Below are 13,334 nucleotides of genomic sequence, written 5' to 3' on the forward strand. Positions count from 1 at the left end.
AAGATATTTCTGGGGCACCTGCCAAATTCCAGCAGTTAATGGAAAAGTAATTGGGGCTATTCATTATCTACAATTGTTGGTTTGGCACAAGCAGCACAAAGCCTGAGGAGACTGATCCCTGGGGGTGGGTGAAATAGGTATACAGTTGTCCCTAGAGAAACGCTGATTCTGTCAAACATCTATATGATGCATGGAATGTTACTGCTACTCCACTGATTGACCTGAAAAATGCTGCCATCGACAACTGGTCCTTGGTTTTATTAATTACAAGAAATTTATGATTCAGTAGCAATTATAAAAGGATTAAAGGGGATTATTCCCCCAATTTTTAAACCACTCTGAACTTCACTCAGATTCATCACATGAAGCTGTGACATTACAGGCACAGCAGGACACACTGTTGGGGGCCACCTCTGCACAGCAGAGTGGCCTCCTGGATCCTTTGGGGAGAAAGGGGGAGAGGACCATGCAGAACACTCAGGGCAGTTTGTTAAGCGCAAATCTCCAGTTTAGCCTACCTGACTCTGTAAGTCCTCATTATCCACACAGATACCACCTTCGAAGGGTCCTGTAGGAGCTGTTCTGAACTAAGACGTGGAAGGAGACCGAAGAGGAATTGCATTCACCCAATCAGAATTGTGCGATGCCCAGATTAGAATTCCTGTCCTTTGAGGATTATCTCCTACTTGTTCCCAGATGTGTGAGGTCATGTATCAGCATGGAACGCTTTCTGTTGCAAGTAACGCAATAGCTAACTAATGTTGGTTTATGTAATGAAGGCAAATATTTCACATAACCAGAAATTTAGGAGGAGGCAGGCAGAGCTGGTGGAAGACTTAATGTCCTGTTACTGTGCCACCTCATGGTTGGGAGATGTCTCTGGAGCCTCAGGCATCACATCTACATCCAGGGCAGGAGGTTGGAGGGTGTGGGAACAGCAAGCCATGCCCATCTGTTTTACTAGGAAAGCAAGAGCTTTCCCAGAAGTAACCCAGCAGTTTATCCTTATTTCTCTCATTTGCCACAACACGGTCACATGACTACCATTAGCTACAGGGGTAGCTGCAAAACAAAACAAAACCCCAAACCAAAAACAGGTACCTGGCTTTTCTCACCTCCTGGAGTACAGGTAGGCATGAGAGTTTTTTCACCTCTGGGAGAAGAGGCGGGCATGAAGGTTGGGAATGGGTATGGGTGCCTTTAGGTGCACTTTCAAGCATGGACTCACAGTAGTTGTCTTCCATATCTGTACTCATCAGTGTCAAAGACAAGGATAGGGTGCTGTGGAGCATCCAGCAGGGGAGCCAGACCTAGACTAGGTGTCTGGGAAGGCATCCCAGAAGAAATGACATTTAACCACAAAACCTGAGGGTAAACAGGGAAGAGTCGTACGAGTGTTTGGGGCTGAATAAATGGCATTTGTGAAGACTCATAAAAAAAAAAAAAAAAGGAATATGTCGGCTCCAAGAACTGAAGGAAGTATTTTGCTGGAGAAAAGCCTGAGTGCTGGGGAGAGTTTTTAGAATTGAGATTGGAGAAGAGGTAGAGGTAGGATTGTGGAGGGCCTTTTAAGCCATTTTAAGGAATTGGAAACATTTGGAGGTTTATAAAACTTAGTGAACTAATATTGCTAGAATATTCACCTAACAGCAGCAGCAAACACATTCTTTTCAAGTGTCCATGGAATACAGTGTGTCCCCAAAAATGTATACACACACACTTTGAATAATTATAAAGGCAGTGTTTGTTAAAATACATTTTATTTTCAAAATTGAGCTATCAGCTGTTAAAGTGTATATAAATTTTTTTGGGACACCCTATATATCAATAAGACAACCACCAAAAAACAGACATCAACAAATGTAAAAGACTGAAGCCAGGAAGAGTGTGTTCTCTGATCACAAAAGAATTAAGCTAGAAAAGAATAACAGAAAGATAAGAAAATCTCTAAACACTTGACAATCAAATAACACACTTCAAAATAATCCATATGTCAAAGAGGAAATCTCAAAGGAAGTTAAAAAACCAACATTGAACTGATATGCATGTAGCATATTAAAACTTATGGGACACAGCTAAAGCATTGCTTAAAAGGGAAATTTGTAACCCTAAATGCTTAGGAAAGAAGAAAAATCTCTGATGAATAGTCTACATTCCCACTTTAAGAACTTAGAAAAAGAAGAGCAACATAAACCCAAAAGAAGCTAAAGGAAGAGAATAGAGTTCAGAAAACAATGAAATTATAACAGGAAAGCAGCAGGGAAAAATCAATGCAACAAGACCTAGCTCTTTGAAAAGACTGATAAAATTGACAAACCTCTAGTAAGACTGACATATAAAAGAGAAGACAAATTACCAATATCAAGACTGAAACAGGCAGTACTACTACAGACTCTGCAAACATAAAAAGATAATAAGAGATACTACAAACAACTCCCTTTTATGTAAGTTTGGCAAATTAGGTGAAATAGACCAAATCCTCAAAAAGCACAAACTACCCTGATTCACCCAAAATGAAACACATAATTTGCATTATTCTATAATTATTAAGAAAATCAAATCCTTATTTTCAAAACTGTCCCCAAAGAAATCCTGAGGCCCAGATGGCTTCAATGGAGAATTCTTCCAAAGGTTTAAAAAAAATTAGCACCAATTCTACATAATCTATTCCAGAAAACAGAAGGGGAGGGAACACTTTCTAATTCATTTTATGAGGCAAGTATTACTTTGATACCAAAACCAAAGACAGTACACAAAAAGCAAACAACAGACCATATTCTTCATGAACACTGATGCAAAAATCATTAACAAAATATTAACAAATAGAATTCAACAACATATAAAAAATTGTACAAATGATGTTTATTCAAGGAATGCAAAGCTCAGTAGTCACTATTTGAAAATTAAACAATGTAATCCACCATATTAACAGGTTGAATAAGAAATCACATCACCATATCAACTGATTCAGAAAAATAAATTGAAAAATTCAATACTCATCCATGACAAAACTCTTTATGAACTAAAAATAAAGGGGAACTTTCTTAACTTAATAGAGAGCATCTATGAAAACCTGCAGTTAAGAGTATTCTTAATGGTGAAAGGCTGAATGTATTTCCCCTAAGGTTGGGAACAAGGCAAGGATGTCTGCTGTCACCATTTTTATTCAACATAGTACTAGAAGTTCTAGCCAGTGTAATAAAGCAAGAAAAGAAAAAGTCATAGAGATCAGAAAGGAAGAAATAAAAGTGTTCCTATTTGCTAATGACATGCTTATTATTTATGAGAAAATTCCCTTAAATCTACAGTAAAATAAAATAAACCCTGAACTAGTAAGTGAGTTCAACAAGGTCACAGGATACAAGACAAACATACAAAAATAAATTGTATTTCTATGTACTAGCAAAGAACGAAGTACACTTAACTAAAAATACAATCCCACTTACTTTCACTCAGAAGGGGGGGAGGAGGGAGGAGAGGAGAAAATCGAACAAAACATCTACAGGACTTGTATGCTGAAAACTACAAAATACTGATTAAAGAAATAAAAGAAGACCTAAATAAATGGAGAGATATACTATGTTCATTGATTGGAAGATAACATTGTAAAGATGTCAATTCTCCCCAAATTGATATTCAGGCTTAACACAATTCCTATCAAATTCTCAGCAAGATCTTTTTGTAGGTATAAAAAGTGTTCTAAAATTTATATGGAACTGCAAAGAAACCAGAAGAGCAAAAATGATTCTGATAAAGAAGAATGCAATGGGAAGAACTAATCTACTCCATTTTAAGACTGATTATATAGCTATAGTAATTAAGGCTGTGAAGTATTGGTGGAGGGATAAGCACATGTATCAATGGAACAGAACAGAGAATGCAGAAATAGATCCACACAGATATACCAAACTGATTTTTGACAAAGATTTAAAATTAATTCAAAAGAAGAAAGATAACCTTTTCAATAAATGATTGTGGGAGCAATTGAACATCTACAGGCAAAAAACCCAAGTCAAACAAACAAAAAACCCTTTTCCTAAGTCTCACAGTTTATATAAAAATTAACTCAAAATGCATCAAGGACTTAAATTTAAAACATAAAGCTACAAAACTTTTAGAAAAAGACATATGAGAAATCTTCAAGATCTGGTATGCCAAAAATTCTTTGACTGAACACCAAAAGCATGATCCATAAAGGGAAAAATTGGTAAATTAGACTTCATGAAAATTTAAAACTTTTACTTTGCAAAAGACCCTGCCAAGAGGATGAAAATACAAGCCACAGACTGGGAAAACCTTTGCAAACCACACATCCAACAAAGGACTAGTATCTGGAATATATCAAAAACTCTCAAAACTCAGCAGTTAAATAACCAAACAATCCAATTTAAAAATGGGCAAAACAGAAGAGACATTTCTCCTAAGAGGATATGCAGATTACAAATAATCACATACAAAAATCTGCCATTAGGGAAATTCACTCTCATTAGGAGTATTCACTATCTCCCACACCCAGTAATTTTTTTTTCTTTTTTCTTTCTGTTAATCCTCACTGGAGGGTATTTTTTCCATTGATTTTTAGAGAAAGTGGAAGGGAGGGAGGGAGGCAGGGAGGGAGGGAGGCAGGGAAACATCGATGGGAGAGAAACATCAACATCCATTGGCTGCCTCCTGCATGGTCCCTACCAGGGATCAAGCTCACAACCGAGGCATGTGCCTGACCTGGAATTGAACCAGCAGCCTTTTGGTACACAGAGGATGCCTAATCAACTGAGCCACAGCGGCCAGGGTTCTTTTTTAAAAAAATCCTCACCCGAGGATATGTTTTTATTGCTTTTAGAGAAAGGGGGAGAAAGAGAAACATGGATGTGAAGGAGAAACATCAATAGGTTGCCTCCTGTAGCGCCTGACCAGGATCGAACCCGCAACCTAGGTATGTGCCTTGACCAGTAATCAAACCCACAACGTTTTGGTGTATCTGATGACGCTCCAACCAAAGAGCCACCCTGTCAGGGCTCCCACACCCCGTTTTGCTTTTCTCTACAGCATTTATCATCACGATATGTATTTATTTGTGTGTTTATTTATTGTCTGTCTTCCTCCAGTAAAATGTAACCTCCATGTGGGTGGGGACTATCTTTGTTCACTGCTCTTTCACTCTGGCCATAATTTTGCCTGACAGGTGGTAAACACTCAGTAAATGTTTACAGAATAAATGAATACATGCTCTTGCACATTTAGATGGACTTTAGCTATGACTTTTATCCATAGGATGCTGGTGTCACAGGAACTCTTGTTCATCAGTCATGGAAATGAAAAATATGGAACAGCTGTTAAGTGTAGGTAACTCGATATTAATAAAGGAAGTGAGCAAGGGGAATCAGACATTAAGAAGCCTAATAAACTGGGAGGCTGAATCCAATACTGGGCCTGCTACTAGGAAAACTACAGCTTTACACATTTCCCAGGGAACCACTGATCCATTCCCCAAGGATTGCTGGGGGGAGGGACAGAACAATAGAGGGGAAATTCCTCCTCTGGGCACATGCCCAGTAGAAGGCACGATGGCGAAGGGGAGGTGCTTCTACTCTGGGGCATGCGCAGTGGGAGCTAAGAGAGCAACCATGAAGGCCTGTCCTTCTAGCCTGGGGAAAGGATGGGTTGGCTGAGGAACACAGAACCCCGGGAAATCTAGGAAATAGATTGGTTGGGGGGGTGGTCCAGCACCAGCCTGCAAAAGCTTGGGAAGTTGACTGGTTAGTTTGAAAGGAAGTCTGGTCTTTCTAAAGTTGGAAATAACATAACCCCAACTTAACAAAAAGCTCTCACTTTCTCTCTTGCTCAGTACCGTGCCATCACCCTGTTTGTTTGCGTGTTCTCTCTCCATAGCAGCCATGTGGCCCTAGCAGCCACCTGGGTCCCAGCAGCAAGTGTGGGCCTGGGCACAGTGCCAGCCAGAACATGGCTGGGAACAGGAGCTAACCTAGCTGGGTAAGGACAGACATGGACTAAGCCTTGGCGTGGCATAGAACTTTTGGACCTTGGCCTTTGTCCTGGGCTTGATGAAGACAAGGTTGGACTTTTTTCATGGCGGGAGGGATAGAGATGAGACATTGAACACCTGGGGGCAGCCTTCTATTTCCACCCAAATAAATCTTACTGCCAGACCTCATCTTCCCATGTGGGTCCCGGGAAATGCTTTTCTCACGACACTGCAAGGACCCCATTTCCACAAGCAACATTTTGGAAGACAGTGTGCAATTTTATTATAAAATTAATCGCAGTCTTATGATACAATCTAGTTATTGCACAGAATCTTTGCTACCCAGACAGACTGCACAGAGAAAAAGAATAAACCCTTCATAGTGCAGGGAAAGGCCATAAACAGCAGACCAAGGAAATATACCCATAAAATTGAGGAAACTTTCCTAAGATTTTACAGATTTCATAGCTAACGGATTTTGGTTGTTCAGATGCAGGTATTATAGACCAAAGCAAATAAAATTTCCTTACCAAGTTTATTATACTCCCAAGGGCAACAAAGTCTCAGATAAAACTCTGCAGCCTTACTGATTTGGAAAACCAGATGGCAGAGTCTGGAGGGAAAATAGCTGGAAAGTGAAGGGGAAGAATCCCAGAAAGGAGACAGGCCAGAGAATTGTAGCCAAACTCTGTATAACCTTTGCCCACATATCTGGCTCCTGAAATACACGTGTTGGCATACTCCACAAAGCAGCCCAATTCAGGATAACAGGACCTCTGTATCACCGGCAGCCCACCGTAGCGGAGACAGGGCTCAAACCAACCAACCAACCGACCAACCAACCAACCAACCAACCCAATGCTCTAGAGAAACAACATCACAAAATCACTAAAAATACAAGAAGCAGGAACATGTGAGTGCCATAGACAAGAGAAAAGGGGATCAACGGAGGCTGTGAAGGATGTGATCGACAGTGTATGAACAGTCATTAGAATTAGCAGAAAAGAGTTAGAAAACTATGCTCAAGGACATAAAAGTAAATACGCCCACTGAACGAACACATAGAAGACTTCTGCAGACACAGGTATTATAAAATAGAGCCAAATGAAAACTCTAGAACTTCAAAATGCAATATTGAAAGAAAACATGTCACTAGATGATCATACAGAGTTATGGAAAATAACAAATGCTAGACTATGCTTGCAAATTACTGGAGCTGTCTGGGGAGTGTGGTGGGGGATGTGTGGGTGGGGGAGGTAAACTGAGCCTCTTGTGAGGAATAGGTAATAGGTGAGTAGTGAAGCCTTAATGCCCATCACTAGCATTCTGATTAAACGTTTAAGCAAATGCATTTAAATATGTTTGTATTCAATGATTAATGTTGATGTATTAGATATAATTAATAAGTTTTGATAAGATATGCAATATTTGTTTGGAAAATTTTGCTTACTACATGTTATAAATTATATATTTAGCTGAGAACTTGAACCAATAATAATATGTATTCCTCTTATGCCCCCAAAATCTCTTGGGTGGATATTTCAAGATCCTAATAATACAGTGACAATATGATAGCGACATCCATCTGGAAAATAAATTCATATAAATAGCAACTTAGAGAATGTATAAAAATGCTCAGCTTCACCAACAATTAGGAAGAAAGTAAACAAATGTAAATTGGTGCTACTATTTTGGAGGGCAATCTGACATTATTGATCAGAATTTGAGGATCTGTGGAATTCAAGATTCTGCTGTGTTTTGAATTATCTTATTTTGGGTGGTGGTGGTGAATTTGTTTTTTCTGTGTGACTCAATATATCATTAATTTTTATGTCTCATGTAAGTTTCAAATATGCCTATTGAACATTCAGATTCCTCATTTCCATACATGCTACGTGCCGTACCACAGCTTCCTTTCCCACAGTGCTCTGCAGCTGCCCACACGCATGCTGTCTCAAGGCTGCTCCTGACATTCACACCCTGGGTTTGACCATACTTGGCCCTGTAACTGGTCTCTCTCAAAGTTATACTTACTTGCATCAAACAATAGTCTGTAAGCCAGAATCCTATCAAGATCTTTTGCTTGGGGTTGGGTGGATACAGGGAGGGAGGGTTATGGAGGAATGGGGTTGCTCCCTTCCCAGCTCATCCCCATTTGCATCATGAGTGTAATCTCTAAAAACCACAGCATCTCCCTTTCACCCATTCAGACTGGGTCCTCATGAACTGAAGATGCCCGTGGTGGGAATGAGTGGAGACTGGGGTGTGGTTTGGTGAGCAAAGCTGTCCACCTTTGAGACCTGATCGTATATACTGGAAGCAGACAAGGAGGTGTAGTTTCTCAGCACCAGGGTCGTGAGTACACTTTGGATCATTCTGATCAGGAGCAGGGAACCTGCTCATTTTCACTCCTTGGGAACTCACACCAACACAATGGAACCTCCATGAGAACAGGAACTTGTCTTGTTCAATATAGTATGCACAGCACTTGGAATAATGCCTGATGCACAGGAGGTGCCCAATCAATGTTTGTAGAATGAAGAAAATGACTGGATCCTGTTTTTCAGGAAATCATACTTGGGCAGGGAGTGCTGAGCCACACTTGCATCAAATCCAGTCCCCCAAATCAGACTTGCTGTACTTGATTCCAACCCTGCCATTTAATCTTGATGCCTGCACGGCCGCCATCATTGCCTCCCCTCTTCTTCCTAACAGCAATATTTGGAGGTCTCTCCAGGTTTCTTTTAAAGGTTGAGCTTCTCTAGTATTGTTTTTTGCTTTTAATTGTTCCCCAACCAAACTAGATTTTCCAAGTATTACTCCATTACTTGTTATATGGCTTTATGTCAGTTTCCGAAGTCATTTTACTCTTTTCACGTATGATCAGAACTTGGTATGTAAGCCCTAGCCACTCTTATGATGACCAAATACCACTGAGGACATCTGCATTACATTAGGATTTATGTTTCAAATACTTAGTCACCAGCAAATGATCAAAACTAGATTTAACCAAGAGTTCTTACCATTATTTTCACCAGCTCCTTACTTCTGCTTCCTTAAGATGTCTATATCGATTCCATTTTTGCTTCTCTGGGTTTTTTAATAATTTTTTTTAAAATAAAAAAATACAACTTGCTTTCTGAATTCTTACATGTCAGAACTCCTATTTTGTTTGAACATCTGTTTGACAACTTGGTTGGAATATGGCTTCAAGACGTCTCCCATTCAGTGTTTCAGCTAAGTCTGGTGTCAGCTCTGGTTGATTCTCTTTCAGATTATAGGCATCTGGGACCTATGTTTTTTGTTTATCCTTGTATTCCTACAATTTTTTTAACCAAGATTGTAGCTTAATCAAATTTTCCTTGTATTTCTAAGTTATTGTTCCATGTATTTTGCTCCTGGTTTTTTGGTGTGAAGATGCTCATTGTATTTTCATTGTCTTGATGGAAAGGATCTTTTTTGGGTAATCCTGTTTGGCAAGTACTGAATGTTTTTTGAGCCCAGGGAAAACTGCTCATATTATTTTGGGAGTATTGTCTCCCCAACTCTCAACCCCCTACTGTCTTCTCCTCTTCTGGATGCTTGGATATTGGATCTCCTAAAACTGTAGTGGTAAAGTCTGGAGTCAACTCACCTGGTATAAATCCCATCACTTCTAGCAAGTCACAGTCTCTGAGCCTTAGTGTCTTCATCTGTGCAGTGAGGATAGTAATAGCACTGAGAAGCGAGTACTTCTGTTATCTGCCCAGAATTTGGAATGTTAAAGTAAAGCATGAGACTTTTAAGAAATGTCTGCTTGTAGCCTTGCATGTTATATTATGCCTCTCCCTTCAAATAGGGCTGGTTCCAGTGGGGAAGCTTGACATATGAAAGCAGAAGGAGCTCAAGTCCTGGGCCCTGAACTTGGATGCATGGCCCTGGACAGCAGCCTTAATTCCCTGGACTAATCTGTAAAACTGGAGTGGCAACTTCAAAGGTCTGTTTTAGTTGTGAAGTTTGGTTTTGATTTTTTTAGAAGACAAATTGATTTTCACTGTCTGTGTAGAATAAGCAAATGAAAGGTCCCCCTTGGTGGCTTTTTATTCACTGGCCTAATTGCTAAGGAGAAAAGGAAAAATATAATTTAAATACTATTTAAGGAGATTTCAAAATGGTAATTTCTGTGGTGAGAATTTACCATAGTACCTGATGAAAAAACATCTTAAGAACCCTATCTACTGATGCCTATATCTAAACAGTTACACAACTTGTAGAAATCTTAGAGCTAAAGACGCCATGGTTAGAGCTCTTGAAATTACAGGAATTAGAATTCTCAAAGATGCTCTAGTTTTGGTCCACTGCAGTGAAAGCACTTTGTTCTATAGAACAAAGGCAACCCAAGTGTTTAAATTACTATTTACAAAATTTTTTAGAGTCAAATTTTAAGAGTATTTCTTTTTAAAAAGGTGTCTCTGCCATGTGCAGGGAACTATGTGGACAAATACTTTTCAGATGAGTATATATATAATACCTATATCCCTGAAATATATAATATATAGCTATATATAACATATATTATCCCTGAAATATATATTGATAAATATGTAATATGTATAATATAATATATAGATTCCTGAAAAGATCTAATAAGCTATAATAAATGTTCATAGGCAAAATGTTACCTTTCACTGGGTGAGACCAGAGGAGGGGCTATGATTAAAAATGCTCAAGATGGATAAGACTTTGGTATGTGGAATTCACAGCAGGAACAGAGAAAGCGAGCATTCAGGGGTGGAGAACAGGATGCCTGAAGACAAAGGGATGAATAAGCACAAGGTACGGTGAGTAACTTCATATGAAAATGACAGAAGAGGAGGAAATGGGCAGACATGGTTACAAATGGAAGAGAATTTCAGGGTCCTTCAAAGCACTGACTAGTACTAACATGAAGGTACAACTCAGGAATAAATATGAAAGAATTTACGAGCCAAAATACCACAGTAAGCAGTAACATTTGACTACAGCAAAAGATGATTTAATTTAAAAAGATGATTTAAGTCTGGAAATGAATTAAACTCTTCTGCCTAAAGTCATTAAACAAAATGGTCTTCAAGATACCTAGAAGAGTATATACTAATCACCAGTCATTCTGGGGTGGGAAAAGCGGACATCCCTTAAAATCTTGAATGAGGCATGGCTTAGGCTATTAACCCACTTACACAATGAACATTCCTAGGGCATGAATATCTGGTTTCAGGGGCCTTCTTAGAAATGTCATCAGATGTGTGTGAATACTAATAACAGATTGGTTATGTATTTCCAGAAACAGAGCAGTTTACCAATATTATTCCAATGGGACTACCAACTGCACTGACAACACTTTGAAAGGGGCCCCAAGAAAAAGAGTAAAGTTTTTAAATTACAAATAGAATATGCCACAAGTTAAACCTTTCCAAAAGTTCTGATATTATAAAACAGAAAATTTCATAGCTTATGTGAGGAACCATTACACTTCTGACCCTCATCCCCTCAAACCCCAGGGCCTTCACTGAGATATAACTATAAGTGGACTATATGCCTGTGTTCAAAAGAGATTCAATTTACAAATGATTCCACTTGTGCATTTATAAGTAACACTGGTTTATATTCCAAGTATGCCTCTATTGTGTAAAGCAAGATTATTCTGTTTACATTTTTTTTTTTTTTTAGAAGAAAACTTGTTCATTAGGGAAAAAACCCAATTTCATCTGCAATAATGGCATCCAGAACAACAGAATAGAAAAGAGGTTCTGAGAACTCCTTTAGGGATGCCATCTCCATTAAGCAGGGTGATCCTTTCCCTTTCTTCTCTAAAGCAGTCAGAACCTGGGAATTTATGTTCTCTGCCATAAGCGTATCGGAGAGAAAAATATTTCCACGTCCTTCAGGTAAAACCAGCACCTCTAAAGAATGACAGTTGAGGCTCTGGCCAAGCAGCTCAGTTAGAGCATTGTCCTGATACACCAAGGTTGAGGGATCGATCCACAGTCAGGGCACATACAAAAGTGAACCAATGAATGCATAAATAAGTGAAACAACAAATCTATTTTCTCTCTCTTAAAATCAATTTTTAAAAAATGACAGCTGAAACTGGCCACTTACTGTGGCCTAGCCAAGTTGACACATAAAACTAACCATCACACTAGCCAAGAGTCAAACATCTTCAGAGTAGAAACATTTGACCTCTGTATTGAATAAAATGCAGGTGAAAAGACAGTCTGCGTTTTGTCTACATAAAATTTCAGTTTTAGGCTGAAATTGCCAATATTTGACCACTTTTGATCTACAAAAAAGGATGACTGGGTATGGCTCAACATAATATTGAGGTTTTTCTGCAGTTGCATTGATGCTGCCATCTTCACTAGGATGCCTAATCAGGACACAACCTTCTTTCTATAAAGCCGACTTCTTTGAAACACCCCTAGGACCTAGTACAAAGTGGTGCCTTTGCTTAAGAAATGTTTAAGTGTTCAATTAAGGGAAAATGATACCAAAACTCCAGCTGTCTGTAGGCAGACTTAACTTTCTCCTCCTAATAGAAAACCACCAGTACAAACTTTCCATTTTTAACAATAATACATGAATGAAAGTCTTTTAGTCTCACTGGGTCTAAGCAAACTGCATTTCTAATTACTTTTCCATAAGGGAGATAATACCTTAAGGGAATTAATCCTATGCTTTTTCAGAGTATTCTAACTATAAAAAGCAAATGCAGCCCCGGCCGGTGTGGCTCAGCTGGTTGGAGGGTCCCCCCAGACGTCGAATCCTCGCGGGTTCGAGTCCTGGTCAGGGCACATACCAAGGCTGCGGGCTCTGTCCCCGCCTGGTGCATGTACAAGGCAAGCAATTGATGTTTCTCTCTCTCTCTCCTTCCCCCTCTCTAAAATCAATAAACATATTCTTGGGTGAAGATTAAAAAAAAAAGGCAAAAGCATTTTCCTTCTCTAAACAGTCTTTCACATATTTCATATGTATGAATTCAAATAAAAAAGTATTTAATGTTAATGCTAAGAATTAATCAAGAAATACTTTTAGATTTGCTGGGATTAAGCATGTGAAAAGAGAAATTGCCAACATTAGAATTACTGTTCCTTTTCTTTACCTCTCTGAAAGTTGGAGAGACTTGAAACAGGAAAGCCAAAGGTAAAGGAGGAATTTTCCCTATCATACTGAAAGTGGTGCTATGAGATACATTAAAAAAAAAAATCTATCATTGGTTCCTGGATAGATTATTAATTGAATTTTCAGAATTAATATGTTTTTGAAGCTGCATTGCTGACTGTTTAAGGAGTTTTAGATGACATGATATGTGTTTGTTGTTTTGGTGTAGATG

At 38.9% G+C, this 13,334-nt stretch overlaps 1 protein-coding gene across 1 annotated transcript in view; it reads right to left on the minus strand.

Annotated features, from left to right (window-relative positions):
- The window catches only part of PLAG1 (PLAG1 zinc finger), a 65,872-nt gene that overhangs the window by 8,322 nt on the left and 44,216 nt on the right, over positions 1-13,334 (minus strand). The gene's annotated exons all lie outside the window — the stretch shown is intronic.

The sequence above is a fragment of the Miniopterus natalensis genome, chromosome 16 (genome assembly GCF_054644295.1).
Source record: "Miniopterus natalensis isolate mMinNat1 chromosome 16, mMinNat1.hap1, whole genome shotgun sequence".
NCBI classification, from domain to species: Eukaryota; Metazoa; Chordata; class Mammalia; order Chiroptera; family Miniopteridae; genus Miniopterus; species Miniopterus natalensis.